Raw genomic sequence first — 15,106 nt, forward strand, 5'->3', positions numbered from 1 at the left:
GCTGAGCCAGAGCCTCTGCCATGTGGGTCCACAGCACCAGCTCCTCAGGGTGGGGCATGGCGGCCAGGTCAGAGGTGAGCGACCTCTACAGGAAAGGGATTGAAACAAACACTGTGATCTCATTAAAACAACAGGATTGCTGCTCAAGGCATTCAGACAACCCATATTAATGCATGAAACGCAGTGTTATGGGAATTCTTTCACAATGTCAGGGACCAAAGGATCTCTAGGGTCTAATCTGCATAGAGGACCAAGCAAATAGCCACATGCAGAGTGTATGATAAAGGCCATCAGTAAGCTAGAGAAACATGCTGGAAAGTGATTAAAGCACACCGGCCATTTAAAGCATGAGCTAGCTGAAATACTGGAAAGAAACTTCCACAAGAAAGGAGAGTGATCTCTGTCTGATCTGATCTGATCTGTCATTGCAACTGAGCTGTAATGACACTGACAGCCATGGTCAGCTGATTCAGTTTGGATCACAGCAAGACATTCCGATAGTTTACCAGACTGCCCTGATCCTTAGAGCCTTTTGCTCATCATGTAAAGATTTCAAGTGTGCTGATATAATGTTAGGGATATCCTGATTGGGAATCCACTCACTGCCACACAGAGCATATTTAATTTAAGCCATCAATTAAATTTTAAAACGTTTTGAACAGCCAAGCATAACCACATCACAGGGAATTTTAATTATGAGTGTATACATTTCATTGATGCTAGTCAGTGTAATTAAGCTCTTTGTATTCTGAAACATGACAAACTGACTGATATCTCACCAGAGACTCCTCCATGTGTGCCATCCGCTCTTTGACATCCTCGAGAGCTTTCAGAACATCCTTCACTTCCTGTAGATTAACCTTGAAATAATCCCCATTACAGTTCAGCAATTGGGAACATATTCGTGTTTCATCTACATTAAAATTATTTACAACAACACCTTCTCTGGGGAAAAACTGGTTATTTTAAAAAAATGTTATTTTATAATAGTCCATATATAGTCTCTTTGATGGTGTTGGATAAATGTGAATAAGTGACATATTTCTACAGTGGGTGCAGGCTGGGGATCTCCAAGTTAATCTGTACATATAGATTTATGTGTAGACCCAGGGACAGCTACAGAAGAATGTGGGGCATCTGGACAACTGCTGCTGATGGAGTTATTTGTTGCTACAACACCAGTTAAGCTATGCATGTAATTAACTACATTACAGGTTTTCATGTCCTGCTTATTATTGGTGCTCACTGACACACAAAGTGTTCTGAATTCCTGTGCTGTAATTCAGAACACTTTGCTCATATGTCCAAACAGATGATGCTACTTCAAATTCTTTGCTGCAAATTCTTACTACAACCAAACCACAAAGCAACATACCAAGGGTGTACCCAAATCCAATTTAGATATGACCGAATTATGCATTTTTTCAGCTTGTGTATATTAATATTGTCAGCAATATTTATATTTGTTGCATGTTTTTTTTTCAGTCCACATTGCCCACATCATGGTTCAGATGAATGTGATTCCTACATCTGCCTCATACTCACAGACAGTTAGAGAGGTGGGGTGAATTGAGGTGAGGAGAGAGTGAATTGTGACCATACATTCTGAATATGAGGCTCTCCTCTTCTAAATTACCTCGAACATTGTAGTTTGTATACCTTGCCTGCTGAGTCATTGACCTCTGTTTTTATGCACCCTCCACTTGTACTTTTCTTATGCGTAGTATCTCACTGGCTGCAGTCTCACCTGTAGCTCCTCCATCTGAGTGAGTGTGCTGTCCTTCATGTCCCTGAGGCTCCTGACTTCATCCAGCATGTCACCCAACAAAGACATGGCCTACAGTACACATTTGGCACACACAGAAGGACACTGCACATGTTTATCCTGCCACATCTTTTCAAATTGCAAATATTACAAAAGAGGCAAAAATGTAGGGCATACATTGGAAAACACAAAAATTACAAAAATGTAGGGCATACATTGGAAAACACATTGGCATGAAGTCTGTAGAGAGAGCTGTGATTAAATGGACTGTCACCATAATAAAGATTATGTCTTCCCTTTCTTTTCTCGGTTCCCCTCAATCCACTGCTAATTCTGTGAAGGATATTCTTTAAATAAATGGAATTTGTTTATGTCACTGCTTAAACAGGAAATCCGTGATCCTCACAGGGAATACATATTATCCAAAATAACATTATCCAGGATATGCCCTGCTATGCTGCAACTGAAGCCGCAACTTCAAAACCAAACCAAGAAGATTCTGTTCTCCCTCCCTTGTGTTGATTCATGGCTCAGTAGATATTTCGGCCCAACTAAAAGCAGGCAAACAGGTTGTTACCATAGTGCCAAGGCACCCTCTTGAAAAATTATAATTCTGTTTCTAATCATCTGCCTGCCTTTCTGAATCAAGAGGATGAATTGTGCTATGTCTATTTTCCCAAGGTCTTGATAATAGCAAATGTCTCTTAACCCAAGATACTCTTGAAGGGATAAGGTTTTGGACAAAATGCATGTGGCGAAATAAAAACCCTTTGCACAAAACAAATCAAGATAGACGTAAAGGGTAAGAATTTGAGATGGCTGAAGTCTTCTGTTTCATCAGTTTCTATATTCTATTAGCCAACAAAACATACAGGACAAAACTGCTATTTTGGTCACATGAAATAACATCATAAAATCCAGGTCTCTGTGTGAGTGTAAAAATACCAAATCAAGTAATCATCTAATATTCCGAATGGCCATTCTAAAATTTGTAATTCAGCAATAACCTCTGCACATTAGATGAATTCTTTTTGAAAATTATGTGCTCCAGTGTGGGTATCTTTGGATGAAAGAGGCTTTGAGATTACCTTGGTGACGCCTTCCTGGTTGGCTTCTGTCTTTTTGTGAAGCTGCATTAGCTGCCACATGTCCCTGACAAGCTGGGTGCTGCTAGGAGCATTCTGCTTCAGAAGGGTGTCGACACAAGGCAGTTGGTCCAGGGCATCGAGGCGCTGCTCAAGCCTGGCCAGCCTCTGCTCCAAGACATGGGCAGACAAGCCATCTAAGTCAGGGGAACAGGTAGATTCCACAAGCCCTGCATGAAACCCAATCCCAGGTTGAACTGATGCCCTTCTCTGGGAGTTCCTTTTCAATGAACCAATACCAAGGTGATCCAAGACAGCCTGTAGAAGAGAATATAAGGCTGTGAAATTGACAGACCCTGCCTCAGGGTTGCCTATGGCTAGGTCTGCTAATTCTGTCAAAGTGATCATATTCGTAACTGCAATCTTTGTCTTCTGGTTCTCTGACATTATAGTTAAAATCAAAAAGGAATGCTGGCTTACTGCTGACTTGACCAACACAAAACACAGCAGCCAACCCCCTGCAGCTTGAACTGCTGGCCTATGGTAGATCTCCACACTGGTCCACTAATCAGGCCATAAACCACTGAATCATGAAGCGCTCTAAATAGACCTCCTCTTGGCAAGCCAGGAGAGCTTTTACAGGTTGCTAGGAGAGTCATGCACAATTCCTTAGACAGAAACTAATGTGAACTATCCTACTTTTAAATTAAAATTACATCACTTTGTCTTCTGAGGTATACATTTCATTCTATTCAACAAAACAGCATTCTACAGAAATCCTGTCGGGACCCGAAGGGAAAAATGTTTCTCTCATCTCATTTCCCTTTGGGTAACAATACACACCTGATATTACCATAATCCATTTATATGAAGATTTTAGCAAGCCAGTGTCTTTATGTTTTATATAGGATACATGTTTTACATATATGTTTTTACAAATGTCCATGAACACCAAGACAGACAACAAAATAATTAAGAATTTACACTCGAAAGAAGAGTATGTTTCTTTGAGAATTACCGGAGAGCTTGGAAGATCATTGTCTTTGTCTGCTTCACTTTAAACTTTTGCCTGCCTATGTTACTTTGTGGTGTATCTGGATAGCTTAATGTATTCAGAATGTTTGCCATTACATTTTGTCACTTAGCAGACATTCATATTCAGAGCGACATACAAGATGTTAGTACATTTGATGTTAGTACATGAGCTTTCCACAGCAGTTTGGGCCTTTCTATGTGAGTGGGGTGTTACTTTGACGATTCTGTCTAGTGATCTAATAAGGATGTCTAATGACGCCCCTCCTCCCTGCCCTGGAGGTCCCAAGTCTTGCCCCAACAAGAAGCGTGAATAGCCATTTACCTCAGATAACGTCTCAAAACAGATCTACAGTACAGTATTTCAGTTCATTCTGGCTCAGATACGCAGTACCTTGAAAGTATTCAGCCTCCAACCCTTTTTTCACACAAATGATTTCCACAACCTGAGATTTTAACTAATTAGACTGAGATTTTTTTTTTTTTTTTATGTGTGAATCACTCAACTCTGCAACAGTGCAGAGTAATTCTGCAACAGTAAAATTATAAACCATTAAAGAATAAAAGTCAAGAACTGAAATGTCAACAATTAATAAGTATTCATCCCCCTTCTGTAGTACTTGGTTGAACCACCTTTCGCAGCCGTCACTCTTTTTGGATAATTCTCTATTAATTTTGCACAACACGATGGCGTAGTATTAGCCCATTCCTCCTTGCAAAATTGCATTAGTATCAGGGCACAGGCAGGGACTCAAATGCAGACCAGGTGTATTCAGGTTCCAAGTGGCTTTATTCGAATCACAGGGCAAGTTTGTGGTGGCAGTATAGGCAGAGTCAAAAAACCAGGAAGGCAGTCCGAGGCAGAACAAACAGGGAGCAGGGATCAAAGAAAGGAACAGGCTGGGTCAAAACCGGGAAGGCAAGCAGATCAGGCAACCAATGCAGGGCGGCAGGCAGGGACAAGATAGCAAGTCAGGCAGTCGGTACGAGATCAGCAGCATGAGTAACAAGGCAGGACCGTAACAGAGGGGGAAAAACTGAGACAAACTGGCAACAAGACAGAGACAAGCAGGGAATATAAAGGGCTGGGCTGACGAGGAGATGGGATGCAGGTGGGCAGGCAGGCAGGTGGAGGCGATCAGGTAATCAGGTGGGTGGGGACAGGGTGGAGAGTGGGGCAGGGCCGGAACACATGGAACTGTAAACAAAAGCACATGGACGACACTGACAGGGAGAAACACCAAAACAACAGCTTCAGGGGCTGAAGTGCTGACAGCAAGCTGTACCAGGTTAGTTAGGGAGTGGCAGTGGACAGTAATTTTGACGTCTTTCCACAGATGTTCGATGGGGTTAAGGTCAGGACTCTGGGCCACTCAAGGATGTTAATTTTCTTCATTTTAAGCCAATCCAGTGTTGCTCTGGCAGTATGCTTTGGGTCGTTGTCTTGCTGAAAGACTTTCTCCCTAGTTTACACTTTCTGGCAGTAGGTTTTTATCCAGAATCTCCATGTATTGTGCAGTATTCATATTCCCATCAATCTTGACTAGATTGTCAGTCCCTGCTGCTGAAAAGCACCCCCATAACATGATGCTACCACCAGTGCACTTAACTGTGGGGATACATACAGTATGAGTTACAATGAGCAGAGGTGGTGCTGTTTTTGATTAGTTCTGTGGAGTTGTGCATTGCTAAACAGCTCCCTCTATAATTGGGTCTCTCCTGAACCTCATTACCTAATTGGCTCCATAGGGTTCAAACTTCGGAAGTGAGGTCCATATATGGTCATGCTCTGCAGATTGTTATCATCAAGAGGTACCGTTTGGCTCTGGTCGGATGTAGCAGCATCCCTTCGTATTCCAATAAACATCACTTGTCTCCAGCATTTGTATTCTAATACACATCGCTTGTCTCCAGATCAAATGCCGTGCCGCTCCACAGAACTGTCTCCTAACACTTCCAAGTGACATTTTGCAAAGCTCTTTACAGGGAAACTTGTGATTTTTTTTTTTCCCATCAAGGGCTTCCTTGCCACTGTTCCATAAAGGCCCTTTTTGTGGCAATAGCTTGGAGATTGTTGACCCGTGGACATCATTTTCAGCTGCAGCCACTGACTTCTGTAGCTCGGTTAGAGTGACAGTTGGCATTACAGTAACCTCTCTGGCAAGCTCTATTCTTGTTCGGCAACTAAGTTTAGGGGGACGGCCTGTCCTAGGCAGTGTGGCTGTAGTTCCATATTTCTTTCACTTCTGTAGGATGGACTGCACTGAGCTCTGAGGTACAGTATGTTGTATGCATGTGCCTTTGAAACATTCTTGTATCCGTCCCCAGATTTGTGCTTCTCCACAATTATATCCCTTACTTGTTTTGAATGCTCTTTTCACATCATTTTGGCTTGTTCAATGAAAAATCCAACCATACTGTTTTACTTTATAGAGAGGGAAGCTATTTATGCTCACGAAGTAATTCAAAACAGGTGATAAAAATTCCTAGACAGGCGGAGACCGTCATCAAATTGGATGAATTTATAAGACAATATATTGCACTGAGCAAGGTTGGCCTTATAATTATGAAGGGTATGAATACTTTTTAAGTTTCAAAGTTTTAGTTTTTTTTTGTCTAAATTTTTGAAAGGTTTTGGATGTTTATTTTGATTTGTCATGATGTATAATACTGTGTAGACCAGCTGGAAAAAAATCTTACTTTAATATATTTTAAATTTGGAATCTGAGACTACAAATTATGAAAACAGTATTGGTGGGTGAATACTTTTTCAAGGCACAGTATATTCTAGCTCTTCTTTTATAGCGCTGTCAATCAACCAAATTCTAAACATGTCAACTCTTTCGTAAAACAACAGTTGTATTCAATATTTTGCACCAAGAACCCTTGTGTGGTCAGGCACAGTTTATTTTTCTGAAAGCGGGGTGCATTTCCTTGTTGCCTACCAGAGCTGCATAGGTTGCTTTCTCAATTCGAAATGGATGGAGAAGTAGTGAAGCAAGTGTGTGCCCACAATTAATACAAGCTGCTTGATAAAGCTTCATAAATCAGTTATGTCACTGAGGGAAACCTAGCAAAGTGCTTAATGGATACGTCACCATGGAAACCTTGAAGAGAATTCTCTGCACCTATCATCACTCTTTTATTCATATCTCCATCATTGTTCCTAGAATTTCCCTCACTTCCTCTTATCAATATGGTTCCAAGAATTTCCTTTTATGAGCAGAAAACCTTTGTTTTCAGAGGATCAGAAGATATGGTTAATTCGGTCTGCTTGTTTTGTTTTTTAGTACCTGATCAAATAAGCAAATTGACATAACCCATGGTGTACAGTTCCAAGACCCTATGGAGGACATTTCAATTTGAATCGTTTGATGGCATGGCAGCTTATTTATGATGCCTCTGTGAACAGCAGTGCAGGGTGTGTGACAATGTGGGTTCGTCACACAGGCACTGAACTGGTGGTGACTGCTCCCCATCATGAATACCCAACGCCCCTAAGGGATGGATCTCCTGGCCCCCACAGCATGTAAGCTAACCTGTTTTGTGACAGCACAGGCACATGGTAGTGAGCACAATGCAATAACTTAATATCACTTAAGCCATGCCACTCATTTGCACAACTTAAAGCTTCACTCATGGCTTTATTTACATCAAATGATGAAATGAATATGCTATATGTTATTCCTTACATATACTGTATGCTACATTACATTCACTTAGCAGATGCTCTAATCCAGAGCGACTTCTAGCACATTACCAATTACATGAAAGTAATAATATTCACATTAGGTTAGAATTTATCATACTGCAGGCAGTTCATGACTAAGAAGGGATGCAATGGCAAGAGTGGTGTGGGAGATTTTACTTGCCTATGTCTGCTTACAAAACATTAACATGCCTTTAATGTAACACATATACCTCTGCCATAAAGACCTTAACACAAAGCCGACATGCATAAAAACTTTAAAAATATTGCACTTTCTCTGGTTTCTTGTCTTTTCCTGCAGATGGGCACCCTGATTCACCAAGTCTCCTCCTTCAGCCCTTCCCAGGGCAATCTGGTGCTGCTCCTGGTCACTGTCTGTCCCCAGGGGACTGTGCAAGTACAGTTGTTATCTCATCCAGGGCAACTTCCCCATTAACAGTGTTGCCAAGGAAGATGTTCCATTAAGTACTGTATATCCACACTGTCACATGCTCATCATCACCTGCACCTCCTATGTCTACGGTGCTTGGGCTGTACAATATTCTGCATCCTGGCATACACTGCACTACCCTACTGTGGTCTGAGGGTTCTGTTTGGACCATTGTCCATGTGTAGATGCATCTAAAGTAAGTTGCAATAAGTAAAAGTTCAAAAATCCATGTCAGTCTTGTGACAACAATGCTGAGCTCCTCACCTAAATATTCACCCTTTTGACAATTCCAAGAGCTGGACATAAACAGAAAATATATTATTTAGAGTTGAACATTAATTCCTTTTTTGACGCTGTGATAAATTATACCACGGCACCTTTCATTTATGAGGGCTGTGCCACACCATATTTACCTTCTCTCTCTCTTTCCCTGTCTTCCTACAGTTCTCTACAGATTGTATTTTGGCTGTTGTTTGATTGCTTTCCTGGTTGACAACCTTAAAGATGTTGCTCACACCTGCACTTTTGCACGATTGCAAGTGTCACATCTGCACATACAAGCACTTGTTGTATGCAGTATTTGGAAGAATCTATGCCATTGACTACTGCATAATAATCCAGATAGATCTTTGCAAGAGAAATCCCTGTTTGACACCATGGAGATCAAAATGTGATATCCTGTAAATGAGTTGTGGTTTGTATTTTGCTAATATATTTACATATTCAAGCTGAAACTAAACTTGTTCTTAGTTGAACTTAATTGAAATACAACAACACTGTGTACATAAAATGCTGAGATACAGTTATAGTCTAAGTTATAGTATAAGCCAGCATTATTAAGATAAATTACTAAAATAAACACAGTTTCAATGAAATAGTCAATTTAATATGTTTTTTGAAAACATTCTGTGTAATATGTCATGATACGTTTTTAGAGGGGGGTCATAGAAGATGGATATTTAAGAACAGGTATCAGAGAGGGGCAGAGTGGAGGATGGCTGGAGAGATGAAGGATGCACAGATAGGGAAGGACTGCTTCCTGCATTCAGCCTGTGGATATGCTCTTCTCTTCCTTGCTACCCTGACTTTGTTTATTGTGCATGTTTTATCAGTGTACGCTAGCATTTTTTCAGTTGATTAAAATGAAATGATACATGTTATTGGGATGCAAAGTTGGAATACAAAACAGTCACTGAATGTTAGCAATATGGTGTTGCCTCAATGACCAACTCTTCATATTAAGATAAAAAGTACAGGCATATGCCCCTGTTTAGTGTTTTCCTTGTGAATAACATATATTTTTCTGATTTCCTGACCAAAGATGCTTTCACACATGCGCTACAAGTTGGTAGACTAACCTTTACTGATGTACAGTATGTGTGCATCAAAGTAATGTAATAAGGTACAAAGATGCTGAAAATTTCACAAAAAATGTATTGCACTGTTGATGTACCTGTTCTTTCCCATACTTTTCAAACACAAGGGGTGTGAATTTAAATTCACACACTGGATTCAATCTACCCCCATTGTCCTGTTCATGTCATGTTTATATGAATTTTTTATGCAACCACAGGTGCAGCCAAGGTTTACTATCAGCACTAACACAACAGCACATCATATTTGTTGTTGTGACGTCACAAGTATTTCCATATTCATCTCATTTGTTTATGCCAACATATTCAAAACTGACAGCATTATTTTTGACAACTCTGGTTATGTCTTTGCTCACGGCAAACATGCAAATCAAGCATTGCTGCCTCAGAAAAGCAACTGGAATGAAGGAGATGAAGGTCTCCCTTGAGTGGGTATGGTTTACCGTCACTGCCAGACTCTGCAACAGCTTTTTCCCTCTTGCTGCCCCCTCCTCCCCTCCTGCGTCTGTACAAGAATAGACCCACACCCCCGGGCACAGCATGCCCCTGTCCACTTCCCTGGACTAAGCACCCCAAAACCTAAATGCACATAGCCACTTTAAAAGGTGTAATTCTGTTTACAATTTACTACTATTTTGTCAATTTATTGTCTTGTTATTTTGTCTGTTTATTGTTTTGTGTATTTATTCATTGACTGAATGTAGCACCATGGGTCCCAGGGAAACATTATTTCAACCCTACTGTATACTTGTATGGATGGGCTGACAATAAAATCTCTCTTGATTCTCCTGACTCTCTCAAGTTAGCCTAATTGTTTTGTGTCACACCACAGAAAGGAAGCATATAACAGGTCATTTTTCATAACTGGCGTAGCCAAGATGTAACACATTTTTTGTACAGTGCAAGCAGAAATTTTGATGAAAGAAATCATAATGCGTATGTGTTGCATATGTAAACATATTATGATGTAGAAATTATAATACAGATCATACATACACACACACACATACATATATGTCATCATAACTTGGTTAATCATAATTATATTAGTTCTTTATAACAACATAAAGAAACAGAGCAAATGTTTGTACATTGTACATAACAAATCTGAGCTAAAATCTTACATTTTACTGTACATTCTTTAAACATTGTAAATGGTGGATAGTGACATATGTGATGGGGATATTGTACTTACTGAGCGTGTCACTTTCTGGTGTCGTCATTACTTCCTGGTCATCCAGTAGGGCAGGAGCTTGCTGCTTTAAATACAGCTCTCATCTTCCTGAATACGGCTTGGACAGCAAATTACTTTATTTCTTGGTATGGTATTGGGCTGGGAGATATCTGCAAAACTAATCCATTATATACGGTGGGACCACTCCTGACCACACCTCCTTGCTTAACCAAAAAAACCCAGGTAAGACTAATGTATGGACGTAATTTGGAAAAAGTTTGTATTCATGTGGTGTCAAAAACCATAGAATGTGGAATAGGATTGTGTATCAGAGAAGATTTTCAAGTCTGATATTATTGTGTTGTATATTATCATCTAGATAAGATGTAACTTTGGCATCAATCTGTCTGCTTGTTTGTTAGAAACATGCAGAAAGTATTAGTAAGGAGGAAGCCAATACCCTTCTGGTGTTAAGCTGGAACACGTAACCATAGAGACAAAGTCTTGGACCTCAGCTGCACTCTCCTCAGTACCCAGAATGCAAGGGGCCTCAGAGATGCTAGAGCTGGAGAGGGTTTTGGAGGAGCTATGCTGCCTTGCAATCAGAGAACAGCAACTCGAGAACCGGCGGACCATACTAGCCAAGCAGAAGGAGTTCAGTAAGAAGTACATGAGGAACGGTAACAATCTGAATCGCACCTGGTTTTACAATACACAGTCTAGTAACACTGGGAAATAAAATATTCCTGGGGTTTGCCATAAATATCAGTACAATCTGACCACAGGCTGTCGGTTTCTTACAGAAGAAAATGAAGGGCCATCTGAGCTAATAAGAATTGATGAGGAGCTGGAGACTCTGTCAAAGAGGAAAGAGGACCTACAGACAAACAAAAACAAGATTCTGGGAAAAAGGCAGGAGCCCAGGACACCACAGACTGTGACAGAAAGGAAAGGTAATTAATATACTGCTGTTTTGGTGTGTATTTCATGTGTGCCAAATGTATGTTTACTATTTTGATTTATACAGATAAAATAAAATATTTTGGGATTGCACTAAAGTGAGTTTGTTGGCCAAAACCAATTTCTGATATTTTCACAATATCATCTGTCATCATCAGTAGAAATGGTAATTTCTACTGAAATTTCTACTGAAAATGGACAATGAATTTAAAAATCATAAGCATGTATGTGTGTTATGCTGTTTATATTATATTGTCATTTATATATGTTGTTTCTTTTCTAATCACAGATATGACAGATAAGTTCAATTATTAATGTTCTGTAAATGATTATTTTATAATCATGGAATTGAGTTGTATTTACAACTGTTAACATCTTGCTCAGATGTATAACATTTAAAATAAAATTGAAAAATAAATCAGTCATAAAAAGAGCACCCTGCAGCTACTGAACTGTATGAATAATACAGTTTTTGAAAACATTTTTGTCCCAAAATGTTCACAGTGTAATAGCCAGAAAGGTTTAATTCATTCTTTAATTCTCAAGGACTTCTTTTTGTTCTACTAAGAGTACACTGATGTCCTTAAAGGAACTTATGAGGCTTTTTTGATAGACTCTTAAACTTAAGTGAAATTGGCTCTTGTTATTAGTAGGTAGCACTTTGCTTATGGTTTTGATAATAATACAATTCTGGGGGATCACTGGCAAGGAAGAGAATAAGTAAGACAATAGGTCTATTGTTTGACAAAGGTTTGTAAAGCAGCAGACTGTCTATAAACTTGTTTTCCTCCTTTGAAATTCACTACAGACAATTGCATTCCCAATTCCAAGGGTGAGTGTATTCTCCCTTGTACCACAGAAAACTTGTCCAATGTAGGCCCTCCACCATCCATGCAAGGTATGTAAAAGACTTAACATCCAAACAACACAGGCACATTGGTCAACAGAGTGCATCCTAGGAATCTTCAAAAAGGGTTTCAGTATTGGTAAGGGATGGCAATACAATAGTTATGAACTGAAAAAAGATAAAATACATTGAATCAGTGTTTAAACCAGCATTACTGTGACACATTCCCTGTGTAGAGCCAGTTAAATTTAACTCACAGAACTGAAAGTGACTTAACCTCCTAGGTAAACTAGGGGTACAGGCTTCCATTGCCTGCTGTTAATTATCCATCCAAATTAATAATGAGAGCCTTACCTCAACAGCATTTGATTAAAATTTCAGCCAGAGTTTAATAAGAATTTGGCAGGGTATTACTAGCTTGTGCCTTCATCCAGTTCCGTGTGAGAAGGACCTGTCATGTCAGCTGAGGTGGGTGGGTGTAAGGTGCAAAGCAGTACAGATAATGAAAGGGTGCTGCTGTCTTCTGCCCACAGCTCAACAGGTCATTCTGGACGTGGCAAGACTGCCCGCATGGCCATCTCAGACCCAGTGCCCCTCTTGCCAGCAGTTCATCACCACAGAGACCTTCTGCAGGGTGGGCAACATAACCTGGCTGATGTGCCTCGTGTCTCTTGTTTTAGGGTATGTTCCCCTCACCCTTCCTTCCATTTTATCCCTGCATAGGAGCAGAGTGTGTCCATTCTGACCCAGCAGTGACCCTTATCCTGGGAACCTTTACAGAAGTGATCGGAGCCGCATCCAACCCATTGTGCCACCCATTATACTATCATGCTCTTATTTATGGACAGGCTACATTTTTCCTGATGTTATTTAATGTACTGGTGGTAACTTCCAGTGATTTAAATTGTGATGAAATATGGTGTGTGTGTTGTGTAAAGGTTTGTATGGAAGATTCTGATTGCACTTTCCTGAAAATTGAGTACAGTGCACGAATGGAAGAAGTACAATATAATAGTGGTCCCTGAGTGCAGTGAGGTATTGATGTGACTATTATTTAATTCTTTTTCGATTTATTAACATTAAAATGTTTGTCTTTAAGGTTGCAACTGTGAAACTTCTTCACATGATGGTGTCATAGATTCATGCAGGAACACTTATTCTGGCAAAAAGGCCTATGTGGGGTTCAGAGTAATCATTGTACTCTGTCCCATAGGTGTGTGGCTGGCTGCTGTTTACTCCCTTTCTGTATGGACAGTGCCAAAGACACCGTACACAGATGCCCAAAATGTCAAAAACAGATCCAGACTATTAAGAAGCTGTGAGCCATCAGTGTGTCTACTATGATTGTCCAGGTAAACTTGGGTGACTCACAATTGCTCCTCGTCAACCGTGACAGACACTTTCAGTATTTCAAGGGGAGTAAACCCCTCTTTCCTTACTCTCAAGGACTTCACCTCTTTTTCATACAGCACAGAGACTACCTGGGATGGAGGCAGGGTGCTGTATACAGCAAAACCTAGTCTGAGTTCACTCCATCATGTACATTATGGTCATCTGATCTGACAATAAAATATTAGTACTGAATCTGATTAGTGGACCAACCTTGACAGGAGATGAATTCTTATGTTGTACTGTTTTTTTTCTAGCTGTTGAGTGAATTTTAAAGGTCTTCTGTTCCAGTGCTATAACTGATAGGGATATTAAACATGGTGGTCATATTTTATCATATTAATACCAAAGCAAAACTAAAACACTGGCACTGGCAGAATTGTCATGAAATAAATAGACACATGATGTGGCAAACATGTTGAATATGACCGTGCCTTGAAATTAAATAAGGTTCATTTTCCAGTTAATGTAAAACTCAGTATCCAAGAATCATTTATTGACTCATGAATAACATTTTCTAGTATATATTTTTGTATGGCTGGTTCTCAACTTTGGATGAAACTTGTAACACATGCTTGAACTTCCTGAAATATATTAAACCATGGATAACACATGAGAAGCTCAGTGGTTAAGGTGTTTGCTTTGAATCCAAACTCAGCTCTACAGTCCTGGTTCGATTCCCCTGGGTCAAGGGCCAATGATGACAATGGTCTCACAGCAACAGGACATATTGGCCTTGTTTTGCTGGGGGATAGAATCGGGTAGGTCAACCAGAATTTGCCTGTGTTGTTGCACATTTGTGACCCCCGGTGGCTAATCAGGCATCCACAGTCTGTCTGCATAAAGCTGTGCATGAAACGTCTTCCTCTGAATCATGTCTGTTCAAGCTTGGCATGGGGGCTGTGGTGTGAAAAAAAGCAGCGCTTGGCATCATGTTTCAGAGCTGAGCATGTGTTCGTGCTGTCCTGAGTTGTAAGTGGGTCTTATTGCGAACAGTGGCCTCTCTATGATGCAACTGGCCATTCCAGATTGGGAGAAAAAGGGGAAAAAACGCAATGGGCATTCTAAAAAAACCCTCAAGTCTCCGTTGGTTGTTTATTTCATTAAGCTCTTCAGATGCATTAAGATTTCTATCTATTTTTGAAATGCTGAACTGGAAATAATAATTTTTCAATATACGCCAGTGTCAAAAATACCTTACCAAAAAGATAATAGAAAATGTGATTATGATGTCATATGTTAATCCATCTATACAACAAATCATTATTGAACTGTCTTATAGATTCATCTTTAGCTTCAATAATGGGTTCACAACTCTGTGGCATGCTATCAGACATGGCCT

This window comes from Megalops cyprinoides, chromosome 1 (genome assembly GCF_013368585.1).
Source record: "Megalops cyprinoides isolate fMegCyp1 chromosome 1, fMegCyp1.pri, whole genome shotgun sequence".
Classification (NCBI taxonomy): Eukaryota; Metazoa; Chordata; class Actinopteri; order Elopiformes; family Megalopidae; genus Megalops; species Megalops cyprinoides.